Here is a 13,722-nt window from a genome sequence, read left to right as displayed (position 1 = left end):
CAGATGAGACTACTTTTGATCTTATTCTACAGAACACAAATGTTATATTCTTTTTTGAATGTACTTAGAAGATTGATGATTGCTTGGCTCTAAAGCCGTGATAAGATGGAATACTGTTGTAAGGAAACACTACTTGGAACTGTTCATATTTTGTATATATGCTGTATGATAAGCAAATACAATTTTTTATATAAAATCCTATACTGAGTGCTCTGATTCATTTCAAGGTATACCGTCAATCTATAATTACTGTTATAGAGGGTTCAGACCCCACTATGCCGGATTTATATGATAGCAACGCTTTAAGGGCTGGTCCTTTACTGAGTTAGCAATCATGAAAAAGGCAAAAACCGCTCAGGTTTTTGACACCAGAGTCACAACCAGGCAGTGGGGTTGTGCGGTCAGGAGGATGATTGTTCCATGGACAGTGACATAGATGTCTGCTGGGGTTAAGATTGCAGAGGGTGGAAAAACTAGGAGTTTTGTTTTATCCAGGTTTAACATCAGAAACGTGGCTGACATCTGGGATGAGATGGTTGAGAGGCAGGAGGAAACCTTCTCAATGGTGGTGGTTGAGAGGTCCTTGGTATTGAGGTAGATCTGTCTGTCATTTGAATATAGGTGGTAATTGAAGCCCAGGGAGGAGATATGTTTGCAGTTGGAGGCAATGTAAAGTGAGAACAGCAAAGAACAGGGCATTGGGGGACTCCAACCAAGGGGGAAAGGAGGGTGGAGGTTGAGGAGGAGCCATTGAAGGATATCTTAAAGCAAAAGTTTGAGAGGTAGGAGGAGACCCAAGCTAGGCCAAGGTCTTGGATGCCTGCAGGAACTGGAGGAGCAGAGGTTGATTGACTGTGTCTGCACGCAGGGTAACGCAACAGCAAAGAAAGTGTATGCGACCCAGTACACTATCACTGTTGCACTTGAAGTATCTGAATGGCCACCAGGCCTGCTGCAAAGTCAACAGCGCATTATCGTGCAAACTTCTGCAGCGATGCAGGGGTGGCAGAATGCATTGAAGTCGATGTGCAAATCAGGAATTTTAAATTTGTTGCCGGCAGTGTGCATGCATGGAACAATGCAAATATGATGGGGAAGACGGGAATCCCAGTGACGTACTTCCTGTTCAGCAGGGAGTACGTCACTATGCAAGAGGCAGCGATGGCCATGTGGGAGGGGTGGCGCTATGCATATGACCCTGTTGGGTCACTCTGCTGCAGGGTCATTTGAATCGATTTTTTGCCATTGCGGTGTTGATGCAGTTGTGAAACGTTACGTTTTTGAATTACTTGCTGATCATTCCTGTTGGTATTTATGAATAAACCAAGAGGATTGCTCGTCAGGTAATGAAAAAAGTGCATCACCCACTGGAGGGTTTACTTCATTTTTCTTTCTGAATGTATATTGGTCCACACAATGGAAATTCAAAAGTTTGTGAAAGGCATTTCTGATCAGTACTACCTCAGGGACAGATTAATTTAAGGAAAAACACAATAACAGTAAGTCTACTGTATTTTACTGCAGATGAATATACAGTAGTGTTTGATGCACATGCAATGGGGGGTGAAGGGTGATGCGGTAGTGGTGATTCATAGATGGGGGTGATGTCACTCATTTACATTTAATCAGTCAGTACGTGGGCGGCACCAGTGATGTTAAATGCAGAGGACCTGTCATGGCATCAGATTATGCTTTAAGTAAGCTAGATGGACGATTTCTACTTCCTGACACATTATAATCATTTTCTTAACCTAAACTCAGGTGAGCAAGGATTTTGCTTTTTTAGATACAAATGATCTTTTAAAATTCAAACTCCTCACAAATGCCTGTAGAATAATTTTTCCTTTCCAGTGTGTACAAAAATTCATGTACACTGCAGTGACCTACAAAACTACCTCAGGGACAGATTAATTTAAGGAAAAACACAATAACAGTAAGTCTACTGTATTTTACTGCAGATGAATATACAGTAGTGTTTGATGCACATGCAATGGGGGGTGAAGGGTGATGCGGTAGTGGTGATTCATAGATGGGGGTGATGTCACTCATTTACATTTAATCAGTCAGTACGTGGGCGGCACCAGTGATGTTAAATGCAGAGGACCTGTCATGGCATCAGATTATGCTTTAAGTAAGCTGGATAGACGATTTCTACTTCCTGACACATTATAATCATTTTCTTAACCTAAACTCAGGTGAGCAAGGATTTTGCTTTTTTAGATACAAATGATCTTTTAAAATTCAAACTCCTCACAAATGCCTGTAGAATAATTTTTCCTTTCCAGTGTGTACAAAAATTCATGTACACTGCAGTGACCTACAAAACACTATTCTCTACACACCAAGAAGATAATTTTACTGTGACAGAAAGGCCATTGTATTCTTTGTTGCTCTCAGCTTGTGTGTCGGAAACTGTTTGATATACTAAACACATCTCATAACTGCCAGCTTGTCTCGGAAGAAGCATTTTCCTTACCTATCAAACAGAGGTTAATAAAGACACAGGGGACAAGAGTCACTTGGTATGCACCTCAAGGATACATGGGCTGCTGTGTGTGACTGTTATACTGGGAATTCAGAAAACCAATACACAATAAAAATGCTTCCTCGCTTAACTGTTCTCAAAGTAAACATTATTCATTCAAATTGCTCCTTTTCCTTTGTGTGTTCCCATTTCTTTTTCATCTGGACTAAAACAATTTTTCCTAGTTTGCCAGTGGGATTTTCTGAAAGCTCCATTATAACTCGGTTGTGACCTCTGTAATTTCAGAACCTTTAATGTGACAACCTATTCTTTATTAGCTAAACAACCAGATAAGACGCTTAGAAACAACACTTGCTCATGTGGTCTAGGTTACTAAGCTTTAATTGCTCATATTCCCAATTTCTGCCATAACTACTGCCTACAGTAGCAACATGGTTAGCGTGAATGTTATGCTGCAGCACAAACATGCTGTTTTGCTTTGAAAAAGAAATTATAAATTGCAGTTTTGTGTATGTTTTTGCTTTGTGACCTTTGTTGTTGTTTTTTTGTTTTTGCTTTTTTTTTGAGAAAATGGGCCATATGCAATTAACCCTTTCACCAGAGTTTTCTCCTTGTAGATCATTTTTCATCTTCAATGTATAATAACTTTTCAGCACTTGGCAATGGAAAAAGTACCAAAAGTACAGGGAGTGCAGAATTATTAGGCAAGTTGTATTTTTGAGGAATAATTTTATTATTGAACAACAACCATGTTCTCAATGAACCCAAAAAACTCATTAATATCAAAGCTGAATATTTTTGAAAGTAGTTTTTAGTTTGTTTTTAGTTTTAGCTATTTTAGGGGGATATCTGTGTGTGCAGGTGACTATTACTGTGCATAATTATTAGGCAACTTAACAAAAAACAAATATATACCCATTTAAATTATTTATTTTTACCAGTGAAACCAATATAACATCTCAACATTCACAAATATACATTTCTGACATTCAAAAACAAAACAAAAACAAATCAGTGACCAATATAGCCACCTTTCTTTGCAAGGACACTCAAAAGCCTGCCATCCATGGATTCTGTCAGTGTTTTGATCTGTTCACCATCAACATTGCGTGCAGCATCAACCACAGCCTCCCAGACACTGTTCAGAGAGGTGTACTGTTTTCCCTCCTTGTAAATCTCACATTTTATGATGGACTACAGGTTTCTAAATGGGGTTCAGATCTGGTGAACAAGGAGGCCATGTCATTAGTTTTCTTCTTTTATACCCTTTCTTGTCAGCCACGCTGTGGAGTACTTGGACGCGTGTGATGGAGCATTGTCCTGCATGAAAATCATGTTTTTCTTGAAGGATGCAGACTTCTTCCTGTACCACTGCTTGAAGAAGGTGTCTTCCAGAAACTGGCAGTAGGACTGGGAGTTGAGCTTGCTCCATCCTTAACCCGAAAAGGCCCCACAAGCTCATCTTTGATGATACCAGCCCAAACCAGTACTCCACCTCCACCTTGCTGGCGTCTGAGTCGGACTGGAGCTCTCTGCCCTTTACCAATCCAGCCACGGGCCCATCCATCTGGCCCATCAAGACTCACTCTCATTTCATCAGTCCATAAAACCTTAGAAAAATCAGTCTTGAGATATTTCCTGGCCCAGTCTTGACGTTTCAGCTTGTGTGTCTTGTTCAGTGGTGGTCGTCTTTCAGCCTTTCTTACCTTGGCCATGTCTCTGAGTGTTGCACACCTTGTGCTTTTGGGCACTCCAGTGATGTTGCAGCTTTGAAATATGGCCAAACTGGTGGCAAGTGGCATCTTGGCAGCTGCACGCTTGACTTTTCTCAGTTCATGGGCAGTTATTTTGCGCCTTGGTTTTTCCACATGCTTCTTGCGACCCTGTTGACTATTTTGAATGAAATGCTTGATTGTTCGATGTAGTGTACAAGATACAGAGGCGCCAAAAGAATAAAAGGTAATTAAATGAACTTAAAAAACCAACTGGTTAAACAGAGGAGGCAGTGGTGGTCTTACCCCCTCCAAACAGACACAGGCAAGGACTGCGATTCAGACAGTCAACAATTTATTCGGAACTCCAAAAAACAATGCAACGCGTTTCACGGGCCATACATCCCGCTTCCTCAGGCAAAATACAGTAGGAGTCACAGCTGCAGAAAATACACAAACAGACAACCAGAGGCATAGAATCGTCAAAGTGCTGATATGAATACGTAAATTTACATTTTGCATTACGTTTTAGTGACAAGTTGTGCGCGGGTTATAAATATTAGTTTCAGACTGATAGTAGTCTCAAAGGTATGCTTGACAGCTATAGAATGGGTAGGGGGAATGTTAAAGGTGCATTGTGCTAAACAGAGTAAGACCAATGATAAATACAAACAAATATGCATATTTGCAAATTTGCATATTTGTTTGCATATTTGCATATTTGTTTGTATTTATCATTGGTCTTACTCTGCTGCCCATGCATATGCTGCTACATGTCTGCATGTGCCTGCAGGTGCTCTCATTCCCATGTACACGCTCACTTACCCCATTGAAAAGCATTACATGTGATCCCAGCCTTAAAGGGGTCCTGTAATGTTTTTTTTTTTTTTTAAAAAAGGTTTCACTTACCTGGGGCTTCTACCAACCCCCTTCAGACGTCCTGTCCCACGCTGGTCCTCACGGATCCTCCTGTCCCCAGCCATGGGTCACCTTCTAATTATTCATCTAAGTAGACGAATGACACTGCGCCTGCATGGCTGTGCATGTTCTTGCTCCCGCTCGCTTCTCTTGGAGCTTCCTGCGCCGGCAGAGTATGGGAAAAGTTTGTACTGCACCAGAGCAGGATGCTCCCGGCGGCATGAGCGGAAGCGAGGCCAGCCGCGCAGGTGCAGTGTCATTCGTCTAGCCATCTAGATTAATAATTAGGTGACTCACAAAAAGGGACAGGCGGATCTGTGAGCACCAGTGTGGGACAGGACATCAGGACATTTTAAAAGAAAAAAAGCATCACAGAACCCCTTTTGAGCAAACCTGCGGGGGGAGAGAAAAAATAAGTTACATACTTACCTCAGTAGAGAAAAGTCTGTGGTGATTCAGAGGCTTCTCTGTTCCTTCTCCACCACACCACTACTTGCCAAGAATCTCTTCTTTGCTGCTGTTCCCCTGTCTATGTACAAGCATGGTCATACTGCGCATGCATGCCCGGCTTTGTGCTACTGCACAGGCATGTGCCATACTTGCTCCACCGCAGTACGGCCCTGCTTGTACAGGATAGTAGCGCGACCACTAGAACATATTCAACAAGCTCTGTCTAATATGTTCAGAGGGTCCCGGTGTTCAAATGGCTTTGCAAACAAAGAATGGTGCTGTAACAGTAAGTGCAAATAAATGGACTGCAAAAGGTACTCTTTTCCTACCTCTACCCATGCATCCAGTTTGTCATCACATGAGGTATATATGACCTATTGTTAATCAATATGTCATAGAGCTTCGACCCATGTCACATAAAAAATAGATAATTTTAAAAATTAGGATCAAATCTGGAAAAATTATAGGAAAATGTAAAGAGTCTGAACCTTACAAACTACCCATATTTGGATAGCACTGGATGTTCCTTTTTCATAGTGGTGACATTTGAGGGCTTTTTGTGAAGTCCGTTTGCTTCTGGGGCTATGCAAAGAATGATGCTGTAACATTTAGTACCAAAAAATGTATGTTATAGTGCACGGCCCGCTCACGGATAATTCATAGTTCCAGCGATCACCGGTCCCCAAATTACTTCTCCCTCCGAGTTGCTAAGAGTGGTAATAGTATTTAATGCTACCAGGAATTTGAGCGGCGGCAGGATGAGCTTATTCGGCTCCCCCTGCGCCCAACTCACCAGCGATGTTATAATGCGTACGCGGATATTGAATATAATGGATTGCTGCACCACCAGTTCATTATCAAATGATACATATGTGGCATAATTTTAACCTTAACTAGCTGTAGAATACATTTTTATGTGTTTTTTATGTCAAGACTCATGTCACACAAGGCAAGGACAAACTCAAACAATATTAATAAAATGTAATTTTCTAAATTTTTTATCAAATTTAGGAAAGTTTCAGCAAAACTGCACAAGTCAGTACTCAGTGGCTTACAAAACACCCATATTTGAATAGCCCTGGTTGTTAGTTTTCCATAATGGTTATATTTGTGACCTTTTTCTGATGTCCAGACTCTTGTGGGGCTTTTCAAAGAAAGAATGACTCCAAAATACTTTGTGCAAAAGATTGGCCTGTAGAAAGCCACATGCACATTTCAAAATTTATGACCTGGTAAATGCCCAGCTAGCTATCAAATGCGGCATATGTGGTAACATTTTAACCGTGATAAGTTGTGGAATAGATTTTAGTGTGTTTTAGGGTTGAGACCTATGTCTTGTGTATTCTTTTTAGTGACAAACTGAACCAAAACCAATAAAAGTGTTATTTTTATATATTCTGTACCAAAATTAAAGACTTATAAACAGAAAACATGTTGACAAACTTTGAAAATACATATGTTAACTTAGGAACTTGGCTTTTTAAATATGTATGTCATGATCAGGGCCGGCTCTCTCATGAAGCAAGGTGAAACATTTGCATCATGCGCAGAGATTACAGCATTTTTGTACTGTGTTTACACTAACAGCATGCAGTCAGAGTAGGAGGAGATGTGAGAGGAGAGCGAGATGAAGAGGTCATAATTTGGAAAAAGCAGTTTGTAGTGCTGTGTGCGGAGTCTGACAGTGAGTGAGGAGGGGGAAGGCAAGAGAGCAGCAGAGTTTCATTTGACTTGCACAGCAGAAGGGAGGAGGTAGCACTGCCTTTGTACACATCCTTACAAGTTTGCCTCAGGCAGCAAAAAGTCTAGAACGGCCCTGGTCTTGATGTTATATTACTGTTATTTTTGAAAATAAAGTCTTGTAATCATTGATGGCGTACAATGAGAAAACCCCCCAAAAATTACCATACAATGTACTAGGAATATAATTTCAATGTTATCATAACCAGGACAAATAGGCAAATAAAATGTGTGGGGTTTATCTACAGTAGCAGTGCTTATTTTAAAACTATAGTGGTTGAAAATAAAGAAATGGTGTATTTTTTCATTTGTTTTCTTATTAATCCCTTTAAAATGCATAGACAATAAAGTAATTACTAAAAAGAATGTAACCTCCAAACAGTCTAATTTGTGGTTAAAAAAAACCAAGATATAAATAATTTTAATGTGATAAGTTATAATAAAGTTATTGCTGAATGAATAGGAGGAGCGCTGAATGGTGAAAATCGTTGTTGGCGGGAAGGGTAAAACAGCCCATGGAATGAAGTGATTAAGGTGAAATCTTTGTAAATCTGAGGCCAACATTTCCCACCCCGCTTACTAGGTTTCTATGGATGTATGGTATATGGTGTATGCACACCTCCCTGCCTGGATCAAGGTATCTCCTTCCCCACCTAGCAATCATAGCTGTGGATTCCCATAAGTTAGGAAAGCAATCAAGCTTCTTCTTTATGATTAAACTGAACCCGAGGTGATTTCATATGGAATGTATTTATTTATCTGTAAAGTAGTAACACTGATCTTTCAATATACAGTGGCTTGCAAAAGTATTTGGCCCCCTTGAAGTTTTCCACATGTTGTCACATTACTGCCACAAACATGAATCAATGATATTGGAATTCCACGTGAAAGACCAATACAAAGTGGTGTACACGTGAGAAGTGGAACAAAAATCATACATGATTCCAAACATTTTTACAAATGAATAACTGCAAAGTGGGGTGTGCGTAATTATTCAGCCCCCTGAGTCAATACTTTGTAGAACCACCTTTTGCTGCAATTACAGCTGCCAGTCTTTTAGGGTATGTCTCTACCAGCTATGCACATCTAGAGACTGAAATCCTTGCCCATTCTTCTTTGCAAAACAGCTCCAGCTCAGTCAGATTAGATGGACAGCGTTTGTGAACAGCAGTTTTCAGATCTTGCCACAGATTCTCAATTGGATTTAGATCTGGACTTTGACTGGGCCATTCTAACACATGGATATGTTTTGTTTTAAACCATTCCATTGTTGCCCTGGCTTTATGTTTAGGGTTGTTGTCCTGCTGGAAGGTGAGCCTCCACGCCAGTCTCAAGTCTTTTGCAGACTCCAAGAGGTTTTCTACCAAGATTGCCCTGTATATGGCTCCATCCATTTTCCTATCAACTCTGACCAGCTTCCCTGTTCCTACTGAAGAGAAGCACCCCAAAGCATGATGCTGCCACCACCATATTTGACAGTGGGGATGGTGTGTTTAGAGTGATGTGCAGTATTAGTTTTCCGCCACACATAGCGTTTTGCATTTTGGCCAAAAAGTTCCATTTTGGTCTCATCTGACCAGAGCACCTTCTTCCACATGGTTGCTGTGTCCCCCATATGGCTTGTGGCAAACTGCAAACGGGACATCTTATGCTTTTCTATTAACAATGACTTTCTTCTTGCCACGCTTTCATTAAGGCCAACTTTGTGCAGTGCACGACTAATAGTTGTCCTATGGACAGATCCCCCACCTGAGCTGTAGATCACTGCAGCTTGTCCAGAGTCACCATGGGCCTCTTGACTGCATTTCTGATCAGCGCTCACCTTGTTCGGCCTTTAAATTTAGGTGGACGGCCTTGTCTTGGTAGGTTTACAGTTGTGCCATACTCCTTAAATTTCTGAATGATCGCTTGAACAGTGCTCCGTGGGATGTTCAAGGCTTTGGAAATTTTTTTGTAGCCTAAGTCTGCTTTACATTTCTCAATAACTTTATCCCTGACCTGTCTGGTGTGTTCTTTGGACTTCGTGGTGTTGTTGCTCCCAATATTCTCTTAGGCCAGAAACCCACTAGGAGCGCTTTTTAAGCGTGAGTGATTTCAAAAAGCTCTTGGTAATGCAATGCTATGGGGGATTTTTAGAAAATCACATCACTCAAGTGGGATCACACCCATAGCATTACATTAGCTAGAGCTTTTCAAATCACAAAGCGCTCAGAAAAGCTCTCCTAGTGGGTTTCTAGCCTTAGACAACCTCTGAGACCATCACAGAGCAGCTGTATTTGTACTGACATTAGATTACACACAGGTGCACTCTATTTAGTCATTAGCACTCATCAGGCAATGTCTATGGGCAACTGACTGCACTCAGACCAAAGGGGGCTGAATAATTACGCACACCCGACTTTGCAGTTATTTATTTGTAAAAAATGTTTGGAATCATGTATCATTTTTATTCCACTTCTCACGTGTACACCACTTTGTATTGGTCTTTCATGTGGAATTCCAATAACATTGATTCATGTTTGTGGCAGTAATGTGACAAAATGTGGAAAACTTCAAGGGGGCCGAATACTTTCGCAAGCCACTGTATATAGTTTCTAACTCACATCCCTACAACAAGATCAAGTGCATTCAGGTTCCAGGTCAGTTAGGCTGAAAGTATTTGAAGGTAGAGGACCTACACAAAAGCCAGGACAGAACCATTTTTAAGCCGATAATGGCACTTTCCACATTCCCTTTACTTCATGTTTCCTTTAAGATGACAATAGCTTGAACAGGGCATGTTGCTTTTTTTCTACATTTGAGTATGGGAAGTGTGTTATTGTACTACATGTACACAATATGCTTCCTTTTTAATAGTTATTTGTATACTTTATTTTGCCACTTCATTTCCTACCCACATTTATTTGACCACAAATAGCTCTGGAAACACTAAAATTCTTATTTTGCATTTATTCATTTTTAAACGAGTAGGAAGGGGTACGGACTGTCAGCTACAGCCTGAATACTTAGTGAGAAGGTCAGCAATGGATTGATAACTCATATTCACATGAAAGTATAGTAAGTAGTTTATCAGGAGTGCACGCTGAAGATGAAACTAGCATAATAAAACAAAGGTGAATTCATGCAGTGAATAATGGTAAAAAGCCCATGTGAGGTTGTTCAGTCTAATGGTGGCCATTAACAGTACAATATTTTTATCAGATGTGATCTTTCACCGATTGATTTGTACAGAAAACAGCAACAAAGTGTTTGGTCGATTGGAACAGAAAATTCCATTAATTCGAAAGTTGGATTTCACGTTCGTATCTGAAGATAGAAAATGCCCTAATCGACCTGTTATGGGAACAACCGAGAATTACCTTCTGATCACTTTTGATCGTAAAAAGTGCGTTGAAGGATCACATCTGAGGAAAAAATTGTACCATTAATGGTACCTTAACACAAAGCCAGCTCATATCTTGAGGCACGCATGCTGGTACTAACAAGCTAATAGTCATGCAGTCTCCTGCCATGTTGACACCAACTTGAATGTCCTTTATTACTGGAGATGTTGAGTACTTTGAGAAGAAGGGTCAGGAAATGCAACACTTCATAACAAAGCACTGGCACCCTGTGCTAAGGGGCGCTGCACTATTTGGCATTTCTAAGAAGGAGAGATGAGGAGAGGTTAGGTGCTACTTGCTCACTCCAATGACAGAGCAAGCAGATACTTGTAGTAGTGTCTGACTCACCCACCTGAAACAAGCATGCAGCCAATCCAATACAGTCAAACATCTGATCTGCATGCTTGTTCAGGGTCTATGGCTAAAAGCATTAGAAGCAGAGGAACAACAGGACCTGGCAGTCCTGTTGATCTTTCATGTATCAGTAGTGTCTGACTCACCCACCTGAAACAAGTATGCAGCCAATCCAGTCACACTGCAGTCAAACATCTGATATGAATGCTTGTTCAGGGTCTATGGCTAAAAGTATAAGAAGCAGAGGATCAGCATAACAGCCAGACAACTTGCATTGTTTAAAAGTAAATACATATGGCGGGCAGTGTCCATATCCCTTTCACTTCATGTATGCTTTAATATTCATCAACTTTTGATTACACCATGCTCTAATTCTGGCTAAAAACATCACAAATTGTTAGAGTACTTAAAGCCAAATTGACAGAGGGCTTGATTCACTAAACCGTGATAACTCATATCACAGCCACGCTATTGTTTTCACGCGCAATCGTGAAAATTCACGATTGTGTGCGAAAATTCGTGATTGCACGCGAAAACGCTAGCATGGCTGTAATATGAGTTATCACGGTTAAGTGAATCAAGCCCAGAGCCTGTAATAACAGGCTCTGTCAATAACAATGTCTGAATGATGGAGGATTGGGGGGTCATGGGGTTAAATACTCACCTGTCCTAACATCTCTGCTTTAGACAGGTGATCCCTTTGCCTCCCTCTCAGACTGGGCCCTGACTATTTCTTTCTAACTCCCTGCCGAGGCTCTGGCTACACCCACTTGCATGGCCGTGGCCTGCCTCCATCTCGGCATTTACAGCCTGATCGCTGACTGCCGAGCTTCGGACAGGCGGCAGCCATGCAGGCAGTAATTTCCGAAGATCTTCAGCAGTCTTTGAAAACATGGCCCCCGCTGCACTACCTAGGATCGGGCAGTGCTTCACCTGTGCCCCAAAGACATCAGGACAGGAACGTATTTAACCCTCAAACCTCCCCTCCCATCCAATCTCATTCAGACTCTCTTCCGTCCCCCCTCTTTCACCACTAGGTGGTGCTGCACCGCTGACACAATCTTCTGAGCCCTGATCACATGCAGTAACATGATCGGGAGTCAGAAGAGGATGCCGGGAGTGTAATGCTACAGGTGGATGAAGAGAAGATGGCCCAGCGTCCAGAACAGGTAACTATAACCTCTCCCTGCCACCCGCTCTGCATGACCTCATTAGGCATTACGAGTTCGGGGAACGGGCGTTGGTTGCCCGAGTTCCCGATCCAATCTTTCAGTGGGTACTTAGCTTAAAGGGAGTGGCGTGAACAATGCAATTGGCCGTCGCTGGGGGGTGAGTTGATCCGCCGGCGTATCGCTTGCGGGATGGGTTCGGGGGTTGCGAGCCTGTGTACACACACCTGATTATCGGCTGAGGCGGTCATTACTGGCTGCCTCAGGCGTCTTTAGTTAGGCGTTTGTATATGAGGCTTTCGTGTACATCCTTTATTTCACTACTAACATAGGTATAATGCCTATTTTAGGCATGAACTACCCCTGAGTAAAGTCAGATATTGTTCAGACAAAGTTGAAGTATAGGCAGTGGTTAGACAGACAAAGATCAGGAATAGCAGCCTACATAGATATCTGTCTGTCTGCATTGTTACATTGTCTATGTTTCACAGTAGATGATGAAAGGTTGGACAGCATGCATGGAAGTGGTGGAAAACACTGGTCAGGACATTTTGAGCATTGGGAACACACCTGCTGACTGACAAGAGGCAATAACGCAAATTGTATTTCCTCTATTGTATTAATTGATGTAGTTTGCAATATGACATCTTAGTACAGCCTGTGATTCTTGTATTTATACTTGCAGAACTGTGCCTTTACAGAATTAATTATCACATTCTACGACTATATTCTGCCATCATCTGACTCTTCAGCTGTTCAATTCAAATCGACTTCTGAAATACTCCATTTGATGCAGACACTATAAATTGTGGAGCATGACATGTTTATCACACATTCTGCACCAGCCAGATGACTTCAGTGATTACTTTGTAAATGCAGATTTTATTCAGCATCAGATGGCTTGGCACTGTTGGCGACCAGGACATTAAACCAGCAAGCTAGGAACTTGAGGAGGATATTCTCATTTGTCACCATCATGCTCTAAGTAATGGCCACATAAAATATACATTGAGAGAAGCTGTGTGTGTGGTGTGTTATTTATGAGATAACACAGCAGTCACATCCAATACAGGCTCTTCATTTTGGGGAAGCTGTCATTTTGAAGGTATGGTGCCAGCACTGGGGTGCACCGAGTCAGAACAACTCATCACAAACTTATGTTTCTGTTATTGCAGTTTAGGATAAATGGAATCCTCACGGGTAGAAATGAAAGCAGAAGCTTTTGACTCATTTTAAAATATACCTTGCATCAGGAATAAAAAAAAAAAGCTTTTTAAATAATACTCTGAAATCGTTATCATTTCAGCTGCTAAAGTTAAGAACTAATCCGTTTTTATGGTCCCTTCATGTGTACACTAGGACTGACAGGATTTTAGCAGACCTTGTACAAACAAAGCACTGATTATAAACTGATATTCTCTTAACTACGAACTGAATTTTAAAAAATCTTCATATTTTTGCACCCACAGCATTATAAACAGAAAATACAACAATACTATCTAGCTAAATCT

At 41.2% G+C, this 13,722-nt stretch overlaps 1 long non-coding RNA gene across 1 annotated transcript in view; it reads left to right on the top strand.

Annotated features, from left to right (window-relative positions):
• LOC137517275 (uncharacterized) overlaps positions 1-13,198 on the top strand; it is a 34,741-nt gene extending 21,543 nt beyond the window's left edge. Inside the window, exon 3 of the long non-coding RNA XR_011020543.1 lies at positions 12,897-13,198. This is a non-coding gene — a long non-coding RNA (uncharacterized lncRNA). The remainder of the gene's footprint in view (positions 1-12,896) is intronic.
• The last annotated feature ends 524 nt before the right edge of the window (positions 13,199-13,722 follow it).

Source organism: Hyperolius riggenbachi, chromosome 1 (genome assembly GCF_040937935.1).
Source record: "Hyperolius riggenbachi isolate aHypRig1 chromosome 1, aHypRig1.pri, whole genome shotgun sequence".
Lineage (NCBI taxonomy): Eukaryota > Metazoa > Chordata > Amphibia > Anura > Hyperoliidae > Hyperolius > Hyperolius riggenbachi.
The sequence above is the reverse complement of the archived record's forward strand: the minus strand, read 5'-3'. Positions and strand labels throughout refer to the sequence as shown.